Source organism: Lagopus muta, chromosome 6, assembly GCF_023343835.1.
Source record: "Lagopus muta isolate bLagMut1 chromosome 6, bLagMut1 primary, whole genome shotgun sequence".
Taxonomy (NCBI): domain Eukaryota; kingdom Metazoa; phylum Chordata; class Aves; order Galliformes; family Phasianidae; genus Lagopus; species Lagopus muta.
This window is the reverse complement of record NC_064438.1, coordinates 22,420,907-22,442,326: the sequence shown is the minus strand read 5'-3', so window position 1 is coordinate 22,442,326 and position 21,420 is coordinate 22,420,907. Positions and strand designations below refer to the sequence as shown.

General features: G+C 36.1%; 1 protein-coding gene and 1 long non-coding RNA gene across 2 annotated transcripts in view; one reads left to right on the top strand and one right to left on the bottom strand.

The window, feature by feature from the left end:
- The window catches only part of FUT8 (fucosyltransferase 8), an 83,838-nt gene that overhangs the window by 55,668 nt on the left and 6,750 nt on the right, over nt 1-21,420 (bottom strand). Inside the window, exon 2 of the mRNA XM_048947928.1 lies at nt 10,093-10,169. The gene's annotated coding sequence lies outside the window, so the exon portion shown is untranslated. The remainder of the gene's footprint in view (nt 1-10,092; nt 10,170-21,420) is intronic.
- On the top strand, nt 10,814-21,349 carry LOC125694549 (uncharacterized). Its single transcript, XR_007377597.1, has 2 exons — nt 10,814-11,048; nt 11,967-21,349. It is a non-coding gene; the product is annotated as an uncharacterized LOC125694549 (long non-coding RNA).

Genomic DNA, 21,420 nt, shown 5'->3' with positions numbered 1-21,420 from the left:
AAACCATAACCAGCCGTACTTGAGAACATTCATGCAATATTATGATCTACTGCTGTAGCAGAATAAGGGTATTTTTTTAGGTCATGATTTTCAGAAACTTATTTTCAAATACTAAATATTAAGGAGGGTATTGATTTTCCTTTAGGGAAAGGAAGTTGTGACCATATATACTGTAAGCTGTAACTGGTTATTTTATATACCCAACATTTAAACTTTTCTTCTTTAAGTTACTCATATCACAAAACAAACAAACAAAAACCAGTACTTCATGCTTCTATGCTGCCTTATTTATAAGCTGTCTAATACTTATGAACAGACTTTAAGATTTCTCAAAGAAAAACTCCTTGCAACAACAAAAGGCAAATTATCTAAGCTGAGTTTAACTCACTGTGATTCGCACAGGTGGCTCCAGAGAAAAGGAATACTTCTGATCCAGTTCTCATTAACTAAAATACCCTGAATTGGAGAGCTTGATTTAATCTTTTATTTCAGTCATACGTTAGAACTTTTAAAAACATTAACACATTTTAAGCATATCAGCCTGCCTTTATTTTCAGAGCAATGACGGGAGACATGGGTCTAAATCAGCACTGGGTGACTAGAAGTTCAGATCCAGTGCATATTTAACAAAGAATAAAGAAAGCAGGATACTGATCTGCTTTTTGTGGCTCCATTAATACTTCTCAAACTGCAAGACATTTCTGATGCTAGGAAGAATATCTGTGTGTTACCACCAGATTTATAAATGCCAAAGAGTCTGTTTCAAATTATTTAATTATTAAAAAAAAAACCCTAAAAGAAACTCTAACTGAGTATACATAAATATAAAAATGCACTGTCGGAGCACAGAAAATACTTTAAAAAATATTTGAATATTCATATTACAATACACAAAACTAAATAATTGATGCCATAAACAGCAACAACTGCTACACAAAATGTTTCAGTTCTTTTCCCTAAGGAATGTTCCCTAACATCAAGAACATTTAAGGCCACTGTTTTGAATTATGCCTTTAATGCATTGAGTTGAATTGAACTCAAAAATTTCACTTAAAATCTCGCTTTCTCTTGAACCAGAAATGAACTCAAAGCAGTTCTTTGACATTTTGCTAAATTTGAACCAACACACATTGAATTAAACTGAAAAATTTGCTGGTTATTTAAGTGCATAAAAACAGTTTCAGTGAAATACAGAAAGGCTCGGGGCACAAGGGAAGGAAGAACAATGTTTGTACCCCATGGAAGTTTATGTCTATAAAGTGTAAAATAGTTTGGTTGATTTTTTGTTGTTGTTTCTGTTTGATATTTTATGTTTTTAAACACTGTGTAAAATGATGTTGTTGTGCTATAGTGAATAACACACAACCATTTCTTCATGAAATGCTACATTTGTAGGCTTATTTTGTTAAATTCAGATTGCTTCCTTATTTGTTATTTGTTTTAAATGCACTATCTACCCAAAGGAAGACCTCCTCCAGATCCCAATACATGCTCATTGCTAACTTTCTTTACTCCCACTCTGCCTAAGAGATGAGCACACATAAATTGTCACTAGCTCAATATTACTTCTGTGTATAATGCAGAAGTTTTCAATACAGTCTATTTAGAAAAACTCTCAGTCTCTGCTCTCCTGATAATTTATTCTTACGATGAACTACATGTGATCCAGCACAGTTCCTTCAATGGTATAAGATTTATGCTCGTACTACACTTTATTAAGAAAAACAACCATAGATTCCAGTTTTTCCTGTTCCCTCACTGAGTTACAAGTTCACAAAATGTCAGTTTCTCTTATTACAGGACATCTTCATTCTCCCAGCAGTGAGTGTTGAAAAGCTTTGCAAACAACAGAAAACAAATTACATTTTATTGATCAGATCACCAAGCAAACCAATAAACCACACCTGGGCACACACCCAACAACTCTTTCTCAAAGTTTCTCCAGATTTGCCCAGTACAAAAACGAAACTTAGAGATCTTTTGCCTCCAACACAACCTTTGGAATTTTTTTTTAAATAGGATTCTGTTAAATTTGTCATCTTCTATTTTTTTTCCTGGTACAGATATCAATATACTTAATTTTATACAATAAAATTCTATTAAATAAATATAAACATTATCTGGTCCTAATAGATTACAATCAATTGAGATAGAGCTACCTCCTATGAAAACAGTACTCACATTACCAGTGAAAGATCCTTACATATTTATCATTCTGGTAATTCCAGATGATTTTAAAATGTTCAGGAGATTATTACCAATAATACAACAAAGTGGGACCAAAAAAATCCTTTTTTTTTTTTTTCTTATTAACAAACACCAGTTTTCCCTGAACACTTTGAGCTGCTATCAGTTTTATCAAAACAACCTCAAAAGAATTCTCATAATTTTTTTTAATTATTATTTATTTATTTAAAGATGTAGCTTAGTGATCATCTGGTTCTTAGCTTGTTACAAAATAACTTGCTCACTTAGGAAAAACTTATTTCCAATCTGTTCCTGAATTCTGCATCATAAAATGACAGGGGAAAACAAAACAAAACACCCAGAAAAAACACTGAAGAATCCAACTGAATGAAGCAGTTCAGAGGAAAAAGGGGGTGAGGGAGAAATAGCACAATACTTCATGCCTTCAGGAGTCTTCAGTAGTCACAGTAAGCAGCTGAAGAAAGATAATCAATTCATAATTACAACAATCTTTAGATGAGTAGGACAGTTCATTACTCATCACAACTGCCTAAGAATTAAATGAAAAAAAAAATCAAAAGCATTAAGCAGAGCAACAAATTGCATTTCAAAAAAAACAACGTAGGTGTATACAAAAAGAAAAAAGAATAAAGCATTTGTTTGCACTCTGAATGCTAAAAAGTATAGATTCTAAATGCGAAAACCAGCGTATGCTTGTGGGTATATACTCACTGTAAAGGTCACTGAAAAAGAGCTGAAATAAAAAACACTAATGAAAGTAGCTGGCAGTGACTTGGTGACAGTCTACAGATTTGAACAAAGCATACCTGCACAGACGCACTAACCTGCAGGAACATTCTGTTCAAATTAGCAGTCGGTTAATTCTTCTGACGCTTCTTTATAGCCTGTTTTGAGTCTCGGTACATACAGTGCTAGACAAGATCTGTAGCTGTCAAGAAACCATTTAGAATCGTATTTGGCATGCATCAGGGAAATATCTCATGCTCCCTGTCATCTACTCCTTCTCCAGATGATTTGTATACAACCAGTTACTAAATTATGAAACAGTAAATGCAAAGGAAAGAATGAAATGCAGGCAAGGAGCAATCATTCCATATAAGACAAGTGGGAAAAAAACAACAAAAAACAAACACAGGAGTGGAAAACCTGGAGGGATTTACAGAATTCAAACCTGAAAGATCATTGCTTCAAAAGGCACATATGTGGAAGAAACAAGCAGAGTGAGGGGGTGGGAGCATTTATGTTATCAAGACACTACCTGAAGCCATTAGAGTGCATGCATTACATCCAAACAATTCTTTGAACAGAGTTTAACTTTTCCTTGCACTTAGCATCATTCTCTGCTATGCTCTCTGCTCTAGAAAACCACCAAAATAACAACAAACTCTAGTATTAGTGTCGTTGTAAAATGCCCCCAAACTCAAGAGATTATTTTATACTGAGCACGTCCTACTGATATACCCTGGATTGTTGCTACTGCACTCAACAGCAGAAACTAAAAACCATAAGCTACCAGTTGAAAAACGTTGGAATCGTTGTAACAGTTCTGTGATTCTGTAGTATGTTTGGAACGCATGTGCATGCTATCACTTTTGACTCAAAGTGTATGCAGCAGAACACAAGCCATTTTCAGAAATGTATGGTTTCAAATGTACTGCAAAGTTCCATGTACTGCTGACATGGAATGAATGTTCAATTTACTATTTGTGCAAAATAATTTTAGATGCATCAGCACTAATTGTCTTCCTCCCTCCACCTAAGCTTAATAATTCAGATTCACATGCAAATTATTTCATACTGTAACACAGTTTAGAAATATCCACAAGGTAATAGCTACAATTACTAACTGAAAAACAGAGGTTCCAAGTACATATAAGTAACTTTTCCGGAATCCCCTAGGAGAAACAGGTAACAAGCTAAAAGAGCGTAAGAAAATAAAGAGTGGTAGATTGGAAAAAAAACGGAGTGGGACAAAATTAGCGCAAGTATCTAAGATCTGGATGTTTATTGAAAATACAAATAGTTTCTAGTTTCAGTTTACACTGGACAGTATAGTTTATAATTTCAGTTTAGAAAATACTTAGAAAAATACAAACACCATAAAATATTTTGAGTAAAATAACTTAAGAACATACTCCAATAGCATTGCTATATTGGAAGTTTTAAGAACAAACCTACTGTTATCAGTGGCAGATTACAGCTCACACACACTTGTCCTTGCCCACGTTCCAGCTCCTGTTCGTAAGATCTTCCATCAACAGAAACATGTCCAATACAGGTAACATACCAGAGGCATCTTTACCATTGCCTATGATACAATTACTAGATGGCTTTGCAATGTTCTATGGAATACTAATCACAGCAATAAGGAATTATGAAAACTCTGAGTTCCCACAACTCCATTAATTGCTTTCTAGGGCGCCCTTCCAAAAATATCTGTGGCTCCTTACACTAGTTTTCACTCTCCTACCCTCCCAAAGAAACATCATCCTTCTCAGATGAGTATTATGTACGTATAACAAAAGCACACATAATTTTTCCATATTTGCTTGACTTCAGCAACTATCAAATCAAGCTGAAATGAAGACTAGATAATCAAGGAGAAAGGAAGCATGATACAGATGGTGCATAAAAATCATCAACTGCTGCAAGCATTCATAGACCAGCTGCACAGTGCTGAGTGGTGCTTTTGGGTCTGTGAGGAAAAAAAAGCTCTGAGTTATAAGATCATTCACTGTTACAGTCACAGGACAATGAGCAATCTCCTCACATCCTTCTAATACAGGAAGCTTACATTTGTGCCAAAACTGCCATCTAACACCACTGACAGCAGTCAAAATCATTTGGGAATGTGGAAAAATGGAATGATTGTTCTCTGGAAGTTTGCAATCCCAGACTACTATCGGTCACCAGATAATCAATTGGAAATTGGAAATATGAACTAAACAGAAATCACTGCATATAAAGAGATATTAAATGCATGACTTCTTGTGTAGCACTGCAATTGTAATATGCAGGAAAAAAACCAAACATTTTAAGGCAATGGAAGTTCTGAAATGAGATGGATCAAGAGTGAATAGATACATACACCAGTTCTGCCTTTCTAAGCCAATTTTAAATATAGAAGTAAAAGGAGTATATTCTATGGTTAATAAATAAATAAATAAATAAATTACTAATATTAATTAACATGGTTGGGCAGGAGGGTGCAAAAAGCACCGTTAAGAACAGGATTTTCTAAAAACCAATTCGTATTTTTCTTGGAAAAGCATATATTCAATAGCAGAATTACAATGCAAATATTTGGTCACAAGTATTCTACACTTAGTCTGGCAGGGAAAATACTTCTAAAGAGAAAAAAGGAGTGATAAAACTACTGTAAAAGATGATGCAACATGACCCTTTAATACGCGTTTGATTGAAAAGAAGCTTGTAATGCCTCAAGATAAGGACAGATTTCACTGTATTTAATATCCCTGTTACTGTTACACATTATGTTTTACATAAAAGTTGGTGTAAAATGTTACCAGTAATATGCTGAATTTGGCTAAGAGTGAGACAGTTGCTAAGATGTTAGCAAGAGGAACCGTGATACTGAGAAGCGTAATGGTATGACTGCAGCATTCTGTAACACGTTCATTCCCTCAGCAGTAAAGTAAGATTTCAGTCCCATTTTCAAAGTCAATGACAATCTTCCCTTTTTTTCATTCTCAAGTGGACAGCATACTACACAGTCCTGTTGCACTGTCACTAATGTATCACGCCTCCATCTCTGCTCGCTGATGAGCCTTTAATACCATTTAAAGGCTGATGAACATTTAAAACCACAAGAGAAGCTGAGAAAATTCCTCTCTCAAACTTTTTTCTCCTTTTTCCTAATCAAAATCAGTTTTTCAAGCATCTAATACCAAATACCATCTCTAACCTTTAAGTGTCATCTACACTAATATGTTACTAGATCTGGGACCGCACATTTGTCTCTATCCAAATGCAAGTTCTTCAAATAAGCCCAACTAACCAAGCAATTTAACAATTAGTGATCTATTCCTACTATTACAGTACTGTTATGTAACTAAACATAGAATTTTACACGTTTATTTTGAGCCATATAGTATTTCTAAGACCTAGCAAAAACAATGACTAAAAAGCCCCCATTATTCAGCCTCTTCAGGGTATGAAATTTCCCTGTTGAGTAACATTGTTTTTGTTCATTAACCAATTTCAACACAGCTAATATCAATTACAACAAATATCTTTAGGAAAGATCAAGCTGATCAAAAAGTTGGTATGAGCATCACTGGGATAATTTCAAGTGCATCACTCTATAACTGGCAAGGCATTTCTTTTTTCTCAGCCATTTTAGACTCAGGTTTACTTCAACATTTCTTTAAAAACAGAACAAGACACCAAAAAAAAAAAAAAAACCAAAACAAAACCAGCCACAACTGAGTGTAAAAGCAACTGACAGGTTCTGTCAGTTTCTGAAGTTTCTTAGCTACCATTTAATAACCAAATTGTAAACACAATAGAATACTGCAATACGTGTAATATGATTACATCATACTATATAAAAAAGAAACTACTGAATGTTTCTATATAAAAGTAATCCTGACGTTTATCTACATTTGACAAAACTTTTTTTGTTTTTAATCTTCTCCTATTTGTACTTGAAGCTGACAGCTACCAGAACAGAGTCAAAAAAAAAAAAAACAGATCAAAGGGAACAGGTTTACAGAACCAAGAATTGGCCACCAAGTAGATCTGAACGTGCTATCAGAAAAATTGAATTACCACATTGATGCAGGTTTTTGTCTTTATGATCTTCATTTGGGTATTACATATGCTGCATACACATTTGGATGCATGACAGACAATGACATTTGGCTACAACAGGTTAAAATCATTCATGCGGTCAAACTCTAAAAATTACAGAACACATTTCTGATTAAAGAAACGGACACGTAAGCTTTCATTACATTAACATTCTCAAGCTGCATCTCCCAGTTACTGACATATTACCAGTATAAGCTATAAGAAGTTCTTCAGTTATTTGGGTCAATTAAATGCCTCTCAATTCCAAAATAAGAATAAGTTATTATTTCATACATATGCTTATTTCAAGTAGCAAGTTCATATTTGTTCACCTCTTGGTTTATTCTTGCCTATTTCCTCTGATCTTACCTCCTTAAATAATTCCTCAATATTTCAGTCTTAGTTTGGTGTAAAAGATTAACTTCAGACATTATAAATGATATAGATTATCAATGATACTTGAAATTTGATTTTTCAGGCACTATAAAAATACTAATTTGTAGCCAGATAATATCCATCAGAATAAATTCTCATATTCCCATTCAATGTTTAAGATCTGGAATGTTTAAATTTAAATTCAGATCAATTCATGACGTAAAGTTACTTAGACCATTAGAGGAAAAGGTTTCATCCAGAAAATAAAAATCCAAAACTCATTGTAATACACGGAAAGATTATATGCTGCTTCTGCAAACAAGAAAGGTACTAGACTGAAACTTTAGAAACACACAGGGATGGTTCAGCTTTGATCTTGGTAAGAAGAACTAAATAAGCAACATACTCCTTTGGAAAGATATTTTTCTTTTCCATTGGGGATCACATGTTGATACATTTTGACCCGTAGAAATAAAAAATATCTATTCAAGATTTCAGGTGCCCATTCAATGAATTGAAAACTCAACACATACAAGCCTTTTTCAGGGAGTATTTATCTTCAAAAGCCTCTCATAGACAAAAAACAACTTCCAGCATTTCCAATCAAGGATCAAAATGTCTTTCAGAATACGAAAAATTCACCATTCAGCAAAAAGGAGTTTCATGCAGTTCTAAACCTCAGTGTTCCTTCAGTTAGGAAAGGACTGATTCTCTAACAGAGGAACAATTGCCACCATCACCAACAAACCAAGGCAGCATGAGCACAGCACAAACTGTACTACAGAAACTAAATATCAACAAGTAAAATATCAACAGTAACACATCCAGGCTCAAACTAAAAACAAATATAGATCACCCTTTTAATTTTACAGTGCTTTGTAACATCAACTACACAAGCAAACCAAACGGGTACACAGAAAAATATGTAAAAAGACACAGAGTAATTGCTGTATTATGAATTTGTAGGGCAGCACGTTCAAGGGATCAGCAAATTCTGAAAATAAATGGTTTGCACGATCTTTATAAGTTGATACATATTTACAGGTTTTACATATAGGGAGGAAGAGAGACTATTACAGATGTTGCCTGCTAAGAGATTTTCAAAACTTATTTTCTATCATTGTTTCTAGTCAGTACTGGAAGGTCACTCCCTACTCGCAGCAAAGACCAGGAAAAATTTGGCAAGATTACCCAGTTTTAGTCCAACACTGTCACAAAAGCTGTACTCTGTTCCACTCAAAAATGACATAGGCTATTTCTGGCCTAATAACTTTGACACAGCCCTTCCACAAGTTGGACAGATCGACTGACTTTCTGCTGCCTAAATGGTCAGGTTATGCTCTCACACTCATTGTTACCACCTGCATGTTCTTGTTTCTTCCTTTGCATTGTTTTAACACTTTCTGAACTCTTATCTGAGTTAATCCAACCCACTGACACACCTTTTTGCTACATTTCTGACATAAATCAATTCACAAATGGTTTCAACATAGTCAGAAATAGAACAAAGTGAAGTGAGGGAAGTGTTCAGGAAATACAGCCAACGTCTTCCAACTGCAGGCTAACAGTGGCTAACCCAATTTGAGGAAACCTATCTCCATATTCTTGTTCTATTTTAGCCAAGAGATCCTCAAAAACTCTTTTTTTGTTGTTTTTTAGGTTGTTTTTGTTTTTTAAATCATCCATCAAATCCTTAAGTAACCTTCAAGAGTTAATTCCATATAAATAGATCACAATAATTCAGACTACTTTAGCTGTCTTCAGATAACTTCACAATCATTACTGAAATTGTGTGAACAGTAAAAGCATCTCATCTGCAACAAACTTGCTCTGAGATGGTTGTGAAACTCAGTCTTGAAAGTTCAGGAAGCTGTTAAAATCTTCTTATGCTTACCATAACCACTAATGATCATAAGAGTCTTTCCTATAGTTGCATCAAACAAGAATAATGTCATAACAGGCTTGGGTTCTAGATTTGCACCTGAATTCACATTTCAGTGAAGTTCATTTCACTCTATAATCAGTATTTAAAAAGAAGATTTTAAGATATATTTATTATTATTCATTTATTTAAATGCATGTTACAGCTCATGAATAGACCTTCAAAAGCATATGAGCATGTAACATTACATTTTTAATATGTCACTATTTGAGGAAACATAGCCCTGGATTTAGAATATCCCAAAGCACACAATTATTTCCAGCTGCAATTATGTAGTTCTCACAGTTCTGACAGAGAAACCTGGGAGAATCACATGCGTTGTATAACTTCTACAGAAGTACTGCTTATCTTTGACAAATGCAGTATCTGCAATTCAGAGAAGATGAAAGGACCTAAGAATAGAGATGAAGGACTTTTACACAGGAGAGAGGATACACAATGTATCCATAAAACAATCACTTTCTAGAGGAGATAGGGAAAGAAAAGGAAGGTGAAACAGGTGTTCGACTGACCCAGTTTTGTCAACAATCTGACATTAAAGCAAAAGGCATTCTTCAAACTGAATCCACAAAACATCTAGCAAAGGACCTGACCTCTGTGCTGCAAAGTTTGCCTTCTCCAGATGACACTGATTTGCCATTAGAAGGGCAGTTTTCAGTTGTTACTTAAGAAGCACAGTTCCTCATCTAGCTTCATCACATTAGCCATTGTCTTGGTGGCAGCAATATCACAGAAATAAAGAAGTATCTACTTACCAACAATAATTCCTGTTCAAGTTAATACTTTCCAGGACTCTTCTTCCTCACTTTCATTTTGAAGCCTAGTTAATTCTCTGAAAACAGAAGAGGAAAAGATTGTTGTTAATTTTTACCCTTTTTCTTTTTAAATCTTTATATGAGTTTTCATCCTTTATCCACTACATACAGTCAAGAGATGTGTGTAAACATCCATATTTTTAAAAAGTTGCTCTGTTTTATGATTAGACAACTGACATGTCTCCTAACTCCCATGAAAACAGAAATCAATAGACATAAATAATCTTTCTTGATACTGCAATTTGAAAAAAAATAGCAATGCCTGCTTCACTCCCATCCTCCACCCCCCCCCCCCCCCCAAAAAAAAAAAAAAAAAAAAAAAAAAATAGCTGCCTTTCAAGGCAGCTGGGAAACAAACTCAGGATGTGAGGGGAAAAGAAAGCAGCAGAGTAATTCTTTGGATATATATAGCCAGGCCTGGGTGGGGGAGGGAAAGAACTGCAAAAAATTATAGCCCAAGGATTCTAAAACAGTCTCAGATGCCAAAAATAAAATAAACTACTCAAACTAAAATATTTGCTACAAAGGCAAAAATAGGATCTACCTTTAAACAACATATAAGAAAATTAAACTGTTCTGTTTATATTTCTACATAACACGCATAGCAGTATGTACATACTAAGGAAGTTATTGTCTTCAATGAAATCTTACTTTTGAGTTATCAAGGTGTATGGAACTGCTGAATCACAGCCTGAACCTCTGATTGATCACCTGAGGTGAGCAGTGAGTCAGCTCTGGGAGCACAGGTGAAGGCAATTCCACAATTCACCTGTGCTGCTGGAAGGAGTGGAGCCTGGCTGCGCCTCTCCTAGATCTACTGAAGAGCTGGCTACCAGTGGGAAAGGATCTCTTCTGGAGATCCCTCCTCTGAGTTTTGCAGTGAGCCCAGAATATGGGTAAGCATTCTATCTATTTTCTTTTTGTTATTGTAATCTGCTTTGCCAAACTCTCTTATTTATTTCATAACTATAACAGCTTTATATCCATTGACTATACACAAGGCATGGAGTTACTGCATCACTTCGTAACTGTGGTCTCATTACCTCAGAACAGCTGCAGATACTGAACTAAGTGTTGCTTGTGACTTGAAGAGAAAAAGCAATCAAAAACTGCAAATATCAGACTTCAAGATAATATAAATTGGATATTGAAAAAGTTAATTTGTCAGCCTGACTTCAAGGAAAGGGACAAAATTGGGGAAGCTAGCAAAAAGTAAAAAAATAAAAAATAAAAAAAAAATCAGAAACTAATTAAAGTAACAACAGTGCCAGGAACAGGACTGAAGAGAAAATGCTAAGTGCATCCGCTGTCTTTTACTGCAATGAGAATTCTGCCAAACTAGTCTTATTTTTGCCTAATAGTTATTAAGTGACCTTATATTTTGAAAAGAAGTTGAGCAACTATACAGGCAACCCTAAATTAATTTCACAAGTGGTAACATGGATAAATATTTTTTGAGAAGGCCTAATTCTTCAGGGTTGGTTTTTTTCATTCATGTAATAAATTACTTAAAACAAGCTTCATCTATAAGGTCAGAGCCCGTGAACTTCCAAAAATGGTATATCTGGGTGAGATGGCTTATTTTCGTTTCCATCTGAGATGGATGCTTTCAGTATACTTCAGTTAGAGCAGCACTCAGTAAGGCCACACAGCTTCTCCTCTAATAAGGATCTCAGAAATCCCAACAAAAACACGACACTGTTACCATACATAACAGCAAGAACAAAAGGGTGTTTTGTGTGTGTGTTTTGTTTGTTTGTTTTTTTTAGCTTTCCAGCAAAACCAAGTTATTCCTATTGCATCTCTCATTACAGAATCATAGAATTACTAGAGCTGGAAAAGACCCTTAAAGGTCACCTACTTAACTTGACTGCAGTGAAGGAGTCATCCAATCAGCTACACTACCTGTTTAATGAAAATGGAGAGCTGAAACTATCACCCAAAGGTCAGCCAGCAAGCCAAGCAAAACTGAGTATGGAGCCCATCTGTACCAAGAGGAAGCCTTATAATGAAGCTAATAGAGCACAGCCCACTGTGATGATTAATTCTAATTTCATGAGGCATCGTGTTTTATCTTCTTAGAAGTTCATATTTACAATTCCAACAACAGGTAAGCAGTATACTGTGTGAGACGTGCGTATGGAAAAATAGATTGAGGCAGATGGGCTCATAGTAAACATGAACTGGCAGTGTTAACATCTCATGTAATGAAAAGAATTCTTAGTAAATTCACAAGTTGATTTATCTGCAAGCAACTTAATCAAAGGCAGTACCAAAAGGCCAGAGTCATACGAGGCTGGATCCAAAGTCCAAACAGGTTTGTGAATACTGCTAATGTAATTTGAATGGAATTTTAAAAATACACAAAATATGAATGCAAAATAGCAAGAGAAGTGAATTCAAGGATGCCAGCCACACCACAGGTCCCTGCAACTACAGTGTGTTAGATGAAAATATTCATGGCACTCCAGGAACGTAGAGGGGAGAAAAAATTCCCTTCCCTCCCCATCCCCATATGATGGGGTCAAACATTTAAATTTGATTACAGATATCAGACCCATACTCCAGGCCAGGACTACTCTCCCACTACTACAGGAAGAATCACCTCACTTAAAATCCCATCTTTGGTCGATGACAAATTGCCTCTGCTTTGGAAGAGAATGAATAAAACAGGACAACATAAATTATGCACCACAAGGGCAATAAATAAATGAGTAACTATTCCCTCCTGTTCCATGCACAGGGAGGCTTACCAACGGAAGCCTTGAAGAACAGATCAGGTAAAAATTGGACTCATTACAACCAACAACAATCAATTCTTTTCTCAGCTTCCCAAGATTTCTGATATTCCAGAACCAATAAATCTCAAATGCTCATCTATAACTTTTGCCTCTGGGTTCAATCTTGTCATCTAACGTAGCCTCTTTACGTAATTGTAGAAAAGATCATATGAAATCACTGCTTTTCATTCTCACCATTACTAAGTTTTCAAGACTAAATTTCATCATCTGATTTTTCCAGAGTTTTGGAACTGAATTTCTCCCTCAGACATATTTATTTTGTGCTATCTCTCTCTCCCATGCACTCTCCAACACTCAAAGACCGTTCTTATTTTTTCCTAGCTTCACTTGCCAAATTTTCTTTCAAGACATTGAGTTCAACTTAAGCATAATCCCCAAAATTCTTCTCTTTCCTGGATTTTTGAGAGACTCAGTATTTTCTGGGTCTGACTGATCAGTATTACAAACCATGTCCTGAATGCAAATTATTTATTGGCTGGTCCTAACAACTTTTTTTTAAAAGCTATAAACCACCTGGTGTGTCTTAGAACCATGTGAGAAGAAAACAGATAGGGTTGTGTTATGGCCCAGATCCCTCTACCTCTGATTAGCAGTCTAGTTATGCCAGGAGTTCTCGTCAGCATGGAGTATGTAAATCCACTCTATTTTTAAGTTTCTTTTATGAAACTTAAACCACTATTTATTGCTCCAAACACATAATCCATCCTCTGCTACTGAGCACTATCATCATTTCTTCCTATTCAGAAGCAAACAGACCAGATTTTTAGCAAAGTCAGTAACTTGCTCATTTCAATGCTGGCTCTACTATTTCAAGTATCTGGCAGGGAAGTGACTAAAATTGAAGTGACAGAAAAAATATTACAGGAAAAGAAACAATTTATTCCAACAAAGTCATTTTTAAAAAATAAACAACAAGAGTTAAAATGTTACAATGAACATTTTTTCATACTTAGTAAATAAAAAAAAAAAAAAATATTCCTTCTGTAAATCAGGTGAAACTCCAAAGCGTTTTCAAGTTTAAAGACAAAAGAGAAAGTTAACCTTACGGGGAAGACAAGCAGTTATTTGGCTTCAATAATGCATTTGATTTCTTACACCCTGCAGTACATCTGCCTGGAGTCAGTGTTAAGCTGCTGATACAAAGCGAGTTTCCTTAAACAAATGTATTAAAAAAGTATAATCCAGGGGAACAGAGTTAAAAATAATCTTTATATGTATAAAATAATTTTTACATGCACCAGTCAAAGATTCTTTACTATTAACTTATTATATACTACTAACTTCTTTCAAAGCTATACCACACTGAATTCATAATATTCAAGGATGAAAGTCCTAACATCTAACTTCTCCAGCACAGCCAATAAAGGCTCTGAGGATTCAGCCATTAGCAGTGATACATAGAGGATTCTTCCTGTGCTCCCCATCTGTATGGGAACTGCTGAGTCACGGCCTGAACCTCTGATTGATCACCTGAGGTGAGCCATGAGTCAGCCAGAGGAGCACAGGTGAAGGCAATTCACCTGTGCTGCTGGAAGGGGTGGAGCCAGGTTCCACCCCTCCTGGACCTATTTAAGAGCTGGCTACCAGAGGGGAAGGATCTCTTCTGGAGATCCTCCTCTTTGATATCTTCTAGTGAGCTCAACCCAAGGGTAAGCTCTTCTACTTATTCTCTTTTGTGATCCTGTTTGCTTTGCCATACTCTTTTGATTATATTGCAATTATAACATCTTGGTTATACACCATCGAATAAGATTTACTTTACTTGCATTCATTTTTCTATTATCAGGTATCACTTCGCCACTTTGACTTCGGTCTTGGTTTATACCCTGTTATAAAGTCACTTTATGATATCAAAACTTTGACACATACCGGTTTCAGCCTACAGGACTGATAGAGAATGGTATATAATTAATGGATTTCATTAGATACAATTAATGGACTTCTTTCACAAACATATCTAAAGGCTGATCTAATAACTGTGTTATTGAACAACATCCCACATACAAAAACACTTTCAATCTATTAGTCTGTGAAGAGGCAGGTCACCCTACATGTACTAAACCAACAGGACATCGAACTGTTTTCCTAAGCTCTCCCTCCACTCCCTTCTCAAGAGGCACTGGCTCAGATATTTGACTCATTTTTCCCTTTTATTTCAAAAACAAATGGCTCTCGCTGACATCACAATATTCCCATAAGGCAGAGTTGGGAGTGCCCCCATCACTGTACTTCTCATTATACAAAGTGCTATAATGAAATTTCTATCATACACTTGCATGTGTGATGCAGATCTGGGGAAATTTGGGGAAAACATGGGAAGCGCTGGATTTCTCTTAGCTGCCTGCAAACCTGAAAAGCTTATGCTGCGCTTCAGTTCCCCAGAGTTCCACTTCTTTTCAGCCATGTGAATTGCCATCTGTGCTTCCCAGACTGGCAAGTTAAAAATCTGCTGTCATTTGTATCACCAATGAGCAAATTAAAGGCAGAGATTTCCCTCTTTAATAAAATAAGAATGATAAATGGCAATCTAAATATTGATTCCAAAGTGAGAAGCAGGAGCACCGTTAGTTGAAGAATCACAGGAAGATGGCAATCGGTAGACTACCTTCAGGTTTTCTTATTCTCTCTAAACCAATGACAAATTTAAGGAGAGTAAAATAAGCTGGAATGTAAATAAAAATACAACTCAGCTGATGACATGTTTAGAGGGATGCTTCACGAACCTAGAAGATACGTTTGGTTTGCAAAGTACAGATGCAAATGGCAAAGCAGGAAATTTTGTCATAAATATCAAAGGATTACACGCTCATTTTGAGATCGAGAATAACAGAAGCCAAATACCCTAAAAGTATCCACATAACACTAACATGAATATTGTACAGTGAGAGAAAGAAAAGAAAAATTACCAAACAAGAAGATTAAAATGGATGAGGGAGAGAGGTTGTTTGGTTTTGATTCTTTGGCTTTTCTTTTTGACAGCCAGCAGAATCTTTCAAAGCACCAGATTTAGCGTTAATGACTCATAGAATAAGGTTTTCAGAAGCAGATCATGGACATAAGTGAGCACTAACCCTCTTAGTAACTGGGTTGACTGTCGGTTTTGTTGAAGCTTTGAACCTGAAAGTTTGCATCAATATACCGGTGCCTGAAACTTTGCTACACTGAAATGCAAATCATCATATAAGAACAAGCCCTGAAATGTTTTTGGGAAGGGTCAACTTCACTCTCCCAAATGCCCCTTGGGAACAGTGTCAGGGTTATCGCACAGTCAGGAAAACTTCCAAATGATGCTGTGTGTGCAGCTACCTGCTTTGAAAGCTGGGAGATTAACCAAATGCACAGATCTCATTCCATGTCAGCTGTCCTCAAGGCCAGACTATGGTTCTATTTATTTGTGCTGATAAGGCCAAAAAGGATTTGAAATCAAACCAACTTAAGAAAACAGAAATTAAGTGCAGATAAAAGTGGAGGAGTACACATACATGCATACACACACACACACACACACACACAAAGCCCAATAAAACAGAAAATGTGCTAAAGGGAAAAATAGTAACCATCTTTGGAGATCTAAGAAAACAACAAAACTGAAGAAAAAAAAGAAAAAGCAAATTTAGAAACAAAATTACAGAGAACTCTTCCTAGACAGAGGCTACTGAAGGAAAAGACTGCAAAAAATCATCAACAGAGAGAAATGAAATTCTTAAAGGAGAATACAGACAACATGAAGAAGAAACAAAGGCTTGAAACGCTGGCAAAATCCATTCTCTTCAAATAAGGTCAAGAAATTGAGGAAGAAACAAAACTGTGTTTAAAATCATGAAAGAAAATTATTTGTGCAGTACAGTTTTACAAGGAATTCTTGCAGGAATTAGATCAAAATAGAAGGCCTATCCTATAAAAGCAAATGGTTGGAAGATAAAGTTTGTCAGTCTCAGCAAGGAAAAAAATCTGAGATGAAAATCTGCAAGCTTCAGAGGAAGAAAGACGGCATCGTTGATATCACTGAAAACCAACAGTGATATTGAAAATGCAACAAAGAGAAAAATGGCTGTAAGCCAAAAGAAGCTTTTTTTCCAAATTTTGTATTTACATAATAAAGACGGGGGTCTTTACTATTAACTATGAGGGACTACTTAAAACCCCAGGATTTATCTCAGCCTACCAAATTGTAGATTTGTGCTTGTTTTCTTTTAAGATTAATAAACACACACACCATACTTTTCACCACAAATACTGGTTATTCCTACAAATACCAAAGCACACTTCCCCCAGGAAAGTCAACATACAAGACCAGTACCAACAGAACTAAGAATCCTTTATGTAATAAAACAAATCGTATAGTAGTAGAATAAAAGAAAAACAGCATTATACTTAGTGCCTTAGATTGTTTTGCTGTTCCTTCCTGTCTTCTTCCTTTTTCTTCCTCCTTAAAAAGGTCAGCAATTCAAACCTGCTCACAGTGAGATCATGGTCTGATAATGCTATGAGAATTATACTAGAACTCATACATAATATCTTTTACTCCAAGTTTTACCAACAATAACCAAATAAAAATATAGCACTTTGTTCCAAAATACATCAAACGGCTTCAGTGACTCCGCTTTCATTACGCGATTAGCCAAATAGCAGTAAGATGACACTAACAAGACTGTGGTCACCTTCACTGCTGTGATTCAGAACCATCCCAGCAGCTGTGCAGATTTCAAAGATGGTAGCAATTTCATATCCCTGCCACTGCCAATCCATGGGAAGGCTCTGAGTAGCTGCCAACAGAATTCAGCATCCAGAAACCTGAGAGAAAAGGAAGAGGCACCATTTCTTCCCTCAGGGCCAGAGAGTTGTGGCTTCACATTTATCAGACACGTGCTGATCAAAGGTAGAGCAAAAAAAAAAAAGTCAAGATGCCCATGAGAGCTGAGACACCAGCAATTAAGATCAAGGAAGTGGTCAGAGGTTTTCAGTGAGATACTGATTTCACCAAAACCTGAACAATGCTGTCAAAAATGGTCTGCTACGTGGCTGATGTTACCTGATCGTGAAGGACACTGAAGATTTGTTTTTAACACATTTCTATCAGCACAAATATTACACACAGAGAAGTATGCTATTTGTATGTTTCAGTACACCAGAAGATACCTTTGAGACTGTTCTTCAATGCTATTTGCCAAGTTTTATAGTGCCCAAATGTTAGAGAAAAAACATCTACTAAAAATAAGGCATGTTGCATTTCAGAGAGGTTTCGGGTCTTTCAAGTTGCTCAGTTCTGCATAGTCATTTTGTGACCCATCTTTTCCATACCTGTACATGCCCATACACAGACTAAAACAGTGTGATATTAAGAAGAAACTATTACTAAGTGTTTGCATGAAGATTCCTTCTGAAGTGGTTCTGCTGCTTTCTTATCCTCCTCTAACTACACATTAGGCAATCTTGCACTTCTCCCTTATTCTTTTGATGCTTCAATTGTGAAGGAAATTTCTAGAAAATTATACATGTCTTTCCTACTCAGTAATAAAAAGAAAATATCACTTTCAAAGCTACATATTTAGAATCATAGAATTACCAAGATTGGAAAACACCTCCAAGATCATCCAGTCCAACCATGATCCACCTACCACCAGTATCTCCTGACAAACCCCTGTCCCTTAGTACCACACCTACACTTTCCTTGAACACCTTCAGGGTTGGTGACTCCACCACCTCCCTGGGCAGCCCATTCCACTGCCTGACCACTCTTCCAGAAAAGAAATCTTTCCTAATATGCAACCTGAACCTGCCCTGGTGCAACCCGAGGCCATTCCGTCTAGCCCTATTGCTATTTAGTTTAATCCAGTTCAGTTTCATCTTCTTCTCTCTTTCGGTGTGCAATATATGAAAGAAAACAGACTCCCTGCAATGCATTTACTATGGGTTAAAGGCTGCACAACTGAGTCCTTTATTTATTTCCAAAGCAAGTATATATGTATGTAGTAACTCAGGTTCCTCTATACTATCCAATGACTGCAGTACCAGCTACTCTGAGTGACCAGTATAAGACCAAAGGACAACCCTGTTTTCATACAGAAAACAACTTCCTAGGTTACATCAGTTACCTGTGTTTTCTTTCATAACGACATGACGTAGGTCATCCTTTCCCACAGCAGTGAGGAGGGGCAGACCAACATATAAGGAAGTCAAGGGCTTGGAATTATGAAATTGGACTTTCCACTAAATCTTGATACCAATATAACAGAAAGGGTAAGGCAGTATATGCAAAGAAAACAGAGAAGAACGAGGGAAAAACAAACAAATAAACAAAAAACTTTGAGACATCAGTAAAAAATAAACACTGAGACACAAACACAGATCTGATGTAAAAGCTCATTTTGGGGTAGCTTTCGCTGTATGTGATTTTACAGAGGTACAACTTGACACCAGGGCTGCCCGTGCCTGAACTCATTAAACAAAGTAAAGAAGGACAAACCTGTCACTAAGCTTCAAAAGCCTCCATCAGAACACGGGAAGTTAAGCTGAAAAAGGGCTAGGCAAAAGATGGCAGAGAAAATGTTTTGTTGAGGCTCAGATTGCATCTTCAAGAACTGATGACCTCTCCTTCAAAACTTCTCCACACAAGACTTCTCCACACTCACCAAGGAACTGTGGGCAATGACACATGCAGTGCGGGCAGCTTAGTGAATGCACGAGTGCCACAAAAAAAGCACAGTTAGAAAAGGAATATCGCACTTTGATTTAGACATTCCATCAGAAACCTTTCACACTGATGTGTACTACTTCATACATCACAAAAAGTGATTTTTTCTTTTAAACACTGCTTTTCCTCAGTTACTGTCACATCAATTTTTGTGTTTTCTTTTATTGGTTTTGTTTTGTTTACTCATACTAACTGGGTGCATCTGGGAGTGTGTTCACCTTCATAATACAGTAAAGTCTTCATGCAAGCATGTCTAAACACAGCTGAAAAATTCTCAGATGAGAATTCACAGCTCGCAATACATTTGTCTCTGGAATTACATTTAATCTGGTATATAAGTAAAAAAAAAGTCATATTCTAAAGGGACCACTGAGCTCTGGATACACTTCAACACCAAATGATGGCAGCTAATGAATATCAAATTAGTACAGTATTCTTGAGCAACATCCAAGAAAAGAGATGTTCAAATGTCCATTCCATACACTTTCATTTCAAAGCACTTACTATCTTGAAAAGCACAGTTAAAGCTATCATCTTTTTTGATAAGAAATGTCTTAGTCGGATAAAGAAATAATCAATCTCTTAGGGTTGCTTCTGCCAGGAAGTTAAAATGTTTAAACAACAATATTTCACTTTTGTAAGAGACTTCAGGAGAAAAGCTACTAACAGAGGTTATCAATCTAATGACACTCTGTTTATAGCTTTGAGACCTACTTGAATGAGGGAATTGCCACACGGTGACATTAAGCAAGCAAGCAGTTACTTACTGCCTAAGGAGTCCGATCACTGGAATACCCCTTGTATGCCAAAAGCTGCACTGGTTGTGTTTGACTTGCAGGTATCCCTGAATTTCTCTCTCAAACTACTACTCTCAGCAGGAAACAATAACCTTCACGAACTCCCAGGACACACCCTTGCTATCTAAAGCAGTGTGAACATATTGTAACATTTCACATCAGTGTCATGAGAAAATATATTTAAGCTGTGAAGAAGCGTTTCCATATTTACACTGACTATATAAACATCAAGGAAGTCAGAGATGCTCAGAAAAATCTGCACGCACTCTCGAAACAGCACTCTGAGAGGAGGGGGGTACAATTCTGCTTCCTCTCTTTCACATTTGTTTTCAGCAATAACGAGGCAGCTGATGGCTTGGCTGACTCTTCTGATGGGACACCAAATGACATCTCCAAACACTAGCTGAGCTTGTCTAGGAACAAAAAAGTAGGCATAGAACTATACAAAATAATAGTAACAATAATAATAATAATAATAATAATAATAATAATAATAATAATAATAATAATAATAATAATTCAAGAGCAATCATTCCTTTTCCTAAATAATTTGTAGGAAAAAAAAAAACAAACAAATTTGAAGTTCTGCCTGGACGTGTTCACCAACACAGTACGACGTGGCACACAGGACGAGCTTAAACCTCTACTACACTGGATTGTATCATCGCTCAGCTCATCTTCCTACATAGCTGACTCTTCCACAGACTTTCTCTCAGAAGGGAACTCTGCCTGAGAGCACTGGATATTATTTAACCAAGCCTGCCAGGTCAAAGTACTACAGCAGGGATCCACAAAACTAACAAAACAGTAGGGTCTGTGTTATATGAAAGGACTAACCAAAGATTAGTCTGGGAAAAAAAAGAAAAAAGAAAAACCACATACCACATTAACAACAATTGGAAAAATATATATATATAAATATATATATATAAATATAAATAAAATACATATATATATATAAAAGCTTTTTCAAATG